Source organism: Phascolarctos cinereus, unplaced genomic scaffold (genome assembly GCF_003287225.1).
Source record: "Phascolarctos cinereus isolate Bilbo 61053 unplaced genomic scaffold, phaCin_HiC Scaffold_4;HRSCAF=312, whole genome shotgun sequence".
In the NCBI taxonomy this organism is placed as follows: domain Eukaryota; kingdom Metazoa; phylum Chordata; class Mammalia; order Diprotodontia; family Phascolarctidae; genus Phascolarctos; species Phascolarctos cinereus.
In genome coordinates this window covers 628,778,378-628,784,377 of record NW_027555847.1, presented here as the reverse complement: position 1 = coordinate 628,784,377, position 6,000 = coordinate 628,778,378, and positions in this window count along the sequence as shown.

The window sequence follows — 6,000 nt, the reverse complement described above, 5'->3', positions numbered from 1 at the left end:
AGAAGGATGACCCAAATGGTGTCATGAACAGTCAGATATGACTGAAAAACAAGTAACGTTCTCCCCATATAGTCTTCTCCAAGAAGAATATTTTCAACGAACCATTAGTTTATGTTGTAAACATTTGTTCTTAAATGCACTCATTCGTTCTCTCAGAGGTGATTAAGGATGATGGGTGTATAAATATCCAAGTACATAAATGACAAGCCAAACTATCTACATATGGTAATTTAATTTTGAGATGAGTGCCATGTTTATGCACTTGCACCAAGGCTCTTCCTTTTGATAAATGGGCAATTTGCTGTCTACCATTATGTCACTAACAGTGTCGAAGTAAACATCTAGGCTTGGAAGTAAAAAGTCTAGGCTTGGAGACAGTTACCTCAGCCACCCAAATGCTTTGGGGTGGAGGTGGGGGATGGGCAGAAAGGGAACAAGATCTTTGTCTTAATCTCTGGGTCTGGTACCAGACCCTGGGTTGGATGTTCTGCCATGAGAAGGGAAGGGCAGGGCCTTCATAAATCCTCTCTGTGGTAATGCCATTGTCTAAAACAACAGGAATCCTGAATGAGAATCCTGGAACAAGGAAGGAGCTCCATGTCACTTTAATCATTCCCTGTGGTCCTGGGATGAATAACATAGAGTCTATTTCTAAAGCTTTCTTCCATAAAGCAGGTAACACAATGGAATGGGCCTGGCTGGGACCCGAGGGGATTGCTAGGAGGCATCCCTCATTAATCAGCATCTAAGCCCAGGATCAATAGTTTACTGGCTGCTGCAAGCGGTAAGATATCTACAATCCATACCAGTGTGTAGGCCAGCTCTATTCACCTCACCTTGTGGGATTTATGGGAACAAAATCTGATGGGCACTGGTAATCGGTTTGGAAGCTTTACAATATAGCCCTTTCTCACAGAAAGGGGGGAAGGGAAGAGATTTTCAGAGATGTTCATTTAAAATTAATATGCCATTTGGGGATGATTCATTATCAGTGTTCAGGAGGAAGAGTGTGTGTGTGGGGAGGGGTGTGGGGGGGGGGTGTAGAGACAGTTCATTTCGTCAAAAGCGAATTAATATTCTACTCCAGTCTCCTCCATGAGGCATAGGGAAGGCATAAGTCTTACAGACTCAGGCTGTGTCTCACATAATGCTGTGAATCCAGATGAGAAACCAAAATCTCAGTTCACAGCCCAGATATTTCCAGATCTGTATGTAGCCAAAACATCTGAGTGGCTGATTTTTTTTTCTAATTATTATCTAGATGTCAGCAACTCACAGGAAAGGGTCTTATAGATCCTTTGGAAACCAACAAATATTTGGAATTGAATTAGCCTCTCTTCTCAGATTTTATCAGATGTGTTTTTCTGTATTAACGGTATATTCTCCCAGTAAAATGTTAGCTCCTTGAAGGCAAAGACTGTTTTGTTCGGGTTTTTTTTTTTTGTTCTTTCATCCCTGGTGCTAAGTATAGTGCCTTACACATAATAGGTGCTTAAGAAATTATTATTAATAGAGGGAAGTAGATAGTGCAGTAGATAAAGTGCTAGGCCTAGAGTAGTTCAAATCTGGCTTCAGACACTTACTAGCTGTATGACTCTGGGCAAGTCACTTAACCCTGTTTGCTTCAGTATCCTTATCTGTAAAAGGAGAGTAATGATAGAACCTAAATCCCAGGGTTGTCATGAAGATCATAAAAGGTATTAGTAAAGCTCTTAGCTCATAGTAGGTGCTCAATAAATGTTTGTTTTCTTCCTTCCTTTTTAAATTGGCTGTCCTTCCCTGCACCCACATTTTAAATAAGAACACCTAACCTTTTAGAAATTGGGTCATTTCTGAGGTTGTTTCATATTGTAGATAAATAAAATCATAGGATCACAAGATTTAGAGCTAAAAGAAACTTTAGAATCACCCAGTCCAAACCCTCAGTTTACAAATAAGGCTAAAGCCCAGAGGAGGGAAATGACTTTGACCAAAGTCATACAGGTAGTAAGTATTAAAAACAGAATTCAAACAAAGTCCTTTGATTACACTACTCATTTCTTTAAAAAAAAAAAAAGAAAAAGAAAGAAAGAAAGACTGAATGAATGAAAAAAAGAAAAGAAAACATGTTGTTTATTTTTTTCAATCAGAAGCAGTCTGCCTTTTCTCCTCTCCTGTACTCCCCACTCTCTGTGTATGGGTATGATCATGTCACCTGCTTACTGAATAAAACCCCAGTGCTTTGTTATACCCTTACAATCAAACATAAACACTTTTGTTTGGAATTTAAAACTCATCACAACCTGACCCCTCTCTCCCTTTCCAGTTTTCTTAGACATCACTCCCTCTTCTTTTCCTCCTCTACCTTTGTCCACATAGGGAATCACATCCTCACCTGTGAGCGCTCTGCCCAAAGAAATATAAATTTTGGTCACTGAAACTTTGCAGGATATCTTGGGGTCTACAGGGTACATTTCTTTTTTAAGGACCATGCCATAAACCCAAAGCTGCTCTGGCTCTCGTTGATTAGCCAACAGTAGGTCCCCACCCAAGCCTCACTACCTGGTCATTGTTTGGGCCCTGATGGCTCAGGCAGATTTTCTTTTCTTTTTTTTTTTTGTGAGGCAGTTGGGGTTAAGTGACTTGCCCAGAGTCACACAGCTAGGGAGTGTTATGTGTCTGAGGCTGGATTTGAACTCAGGTCCTCCTGATTCCAGGGCCAGTGCTCTACCCACTGGGCCACTTAGCTGCCCCTTCTTTTCTTTTTAACTAGGTAAAAGAGGCCATTCTTTGCCCCATTTCTTAGCTTAGCCTTAATCACTGAATGGGTATTTCCTCAGTCAATCTAAGACCTGGGAAAGACTTTAATTTAAAAAGGCCAAGGTCTACCACTGCCTCTAGGACCATCTCTAGTCTTCCTCATCTATAACTTGCCAATGGACCCAGATGGCTCTGGAGGAGCGAGTGAGGCCAGTGTATTTGCACAATCCTTCCTCACTTAAATCCAATTCAATTGCATGTCTTGGTGTCACCTTCCTGATATTATGGGCCTTTTCAACAATGAGGACAAACAACAACAACCTTCTGAGGAAGAAGGAAAAACAAAACACTTACTTTAAGCAAGCATGATCAAACAAAATAAATTCTTGCATTGGCCGTGGCCAAAAAGAATATATTCCTCAATCTGCGCCCTAAGTCTATCTATTCTCTAATAGGAAGTGGGTAGCATGTTTCATCATTAGTCCTTTAGGATTACGGTTGGTCATTTGTTAATTGGAATTTTTGAATCTTTCAAAGTTATGTCTTTACAATTGTCACTGTGTCAATCATTCTCTTACTTCTATTCACATCAGTCTGCTTTACTTCATACCAGTCTTCCCCAGTTTCTCTGAAACCATTCCCTTCATCATTTATCACAACACAATTGTACCCCATCATATTTATATACCATAACTTGTTAAACTATTTCCCAATTGGCAGGTGCCACCTCAGTTTCTAATTCTTTATAACTGGAAAATGAGCTACTATAAATATTTTTGTATATCCCTAGAGTTGCTTTGTTAAGAATTAATCCTTTTAATCTAGCCTCCTTCTTATTCCGCCATCACCATTCTCTCCTTTCTCTCAGGTTTCCTTGTGTGAAATGCATTTTTATACCCAACTCTGTGTGTGTGTATTTTTCCCTCCTTTAACCAGTTCATATGAGAATGAGATTCAAATAGCCTCACTTTCCCTACCTCTTTGTCATTGTCTATAAAGATTCCTACTTGTGCACCTCAGTTACATAAGATATTTTTTCCATCTTCCCTCTCCCTTCTCCATCCCCACTCCCACCCCCAGTATATCCTTTTTGCTTTCCCTTTGCATTCTTCTTCCTCTCAGGCCTTCTGTCTAATTAGATTCCTTTTTTGACATTAGATGACAATAAGGTTCTGAGGGAACATATATATCATCTCCTGATATTAGAATGTAAACAGTTTATCCTTGTTTAAGTCCTTCATAATTGTTCTCTCATGTTTACCTTTTTGGGTTTCTCTTAACTCTTGTATTTGCACTTCAAAGGTGCTATGCAGCTCTGGTCTTTTTATCAGGAATGCTTGGGAGTTTTCCCTTTCATTAAAGGTCTATTTTTTTTTTCCTCCCATAGGATTATACTCAGTTTTGCAGGCTAATTGTTCTTGGTTGTCAGCCTGTGTCCTTTGCTTTCTGGAATATTATTATGTTCTAAGTTCTCCACTCCTTTACAGTGGCAGCTGCTAAATTATATAAGATCCTGACTGTGGCTTCTATGTAGCTAAAGTCTTTCTATCCGCTTATAGTATATTTTCTTTGACATGGAAGCCCTGAAGTTTGTCAGGTTTCTAGGAGTTTTTATTTTGATGTTTCTTTCAGGAAGTGACTGGTAGGTTTTTTTTTTTTACTTTGCCCTCTGATGCTAAGAGATCTGAACAATTTTCTTTTGTGATTTCTTGAAATATGATGTCCAGGCTCTTCTTTTGATAATAGCTTTCAGTAGTCCAGTGATTCTTAAATTCTCTCTCCTTATTTTGTTTCCCAAGTCAGTTGTTTTTACTGAGAGATACCTTACATTTTCTTCTATTTTTTCAGTCTTTTGCTTTTGTTTGAATACTTGTCTCATGGAGTCATTATCTTCTATTTGGGCCTTTCTAATTTTCAGTGAGTTTATTGCTTGAGTAATGGGTGGGATTTTTTAATTAAAATTTTATTGATTTTTTTTTATATCACCATGGTTTCCCAACATCTTTTCTCTTCCTCTTCCCCTTCCTCTCCCAGAGAGCCATCTCATATAACAAATAATATTTTAAAACTGAAAAAAGGAGAAAAATACATTCAAAAAGTCTGAAAATATGGACAATATGCAAAACTTGTGGACCTCCCACATCTGCAAAGGGGTGAGGTTCTATTATATTTCTTCTGTTGGAACATGACTCATCTCTATAATTTTACAACAATCACTTTTGATTTGCTTATATATGTGTGGATATGGTTCTGTCCATTTACACTGTTGTAATCATTATGTCTATTGTTTTCTTGTCTCTGCTTACTTTGCATCAGTTCATGTGGATCTTCCCATGCTTCTCTGTATTCAACACACTAATCATTTCTTATAGCTCAGTAACATTATATTGTATTCATGTACCGTAATTTATCTAGCCATTCCCCACTCAATGAGCATCTACTTTGTTTCTAATTCTTTACTACCACATAAAGTGCTGCTATAAATATTTTGGTGTATATGGGCACTTTCTTCTCATCAATGGCTCGCTTGGGATACAAGATCAGTAATAGAATCTCTGAGTGAAAGGGGATGGATAATTTAGTCATTTAATTGGCATAATTCCAAAATGTTTTCCCAAATGGTTCTACCAATTCACAGTTCCATCAACAATGTATCAACGTGCCTATCGCCTCACAACCCCTTCAGTATTGACTAGTGCTATCTTTGTCATCTTTGCCAATCTGCAAGGTATGAGATGAAATCTCACCACCCTGTGCTATGGAACAGGACATTCCTCTGATACAAATGGAATCAAGATGACAGTACATAAAATATCCAGGGGTGAGAGGGAGGCATTTTACTCTCTTCAAAGTGTGAGCTATAACTGAGGTGTTGTTGCATAGTTGTTGGTTTTGCAACATAAGGTACTAAATTCTGCAACAAATCTGTCTCCTGACCATGTTGCACACCCCATCTTCACCCTCTTGACACCTCACTGGGGTCTTGGGTTTATGTGTCAAAACAAGACTAAAAATGAACCACAAACCACTTACAACATCATCTCTACCCAATTGCCCCTCTTTGCTAATAAGACCCCTCCTTTTCATTCAATTCTGTTAGTCAAGTGGATTTGGTACTATATATATATTATATATACTCACCTCTGACTCAGGCTCCATGAGGGACATAAAAGAAGACACCCTCCCCCGAAAAAAACAAAAGAAGACACAGTCCCTGACTTCATCAATTCATATAGTCTTTCAAGAGAGACTCAACATACA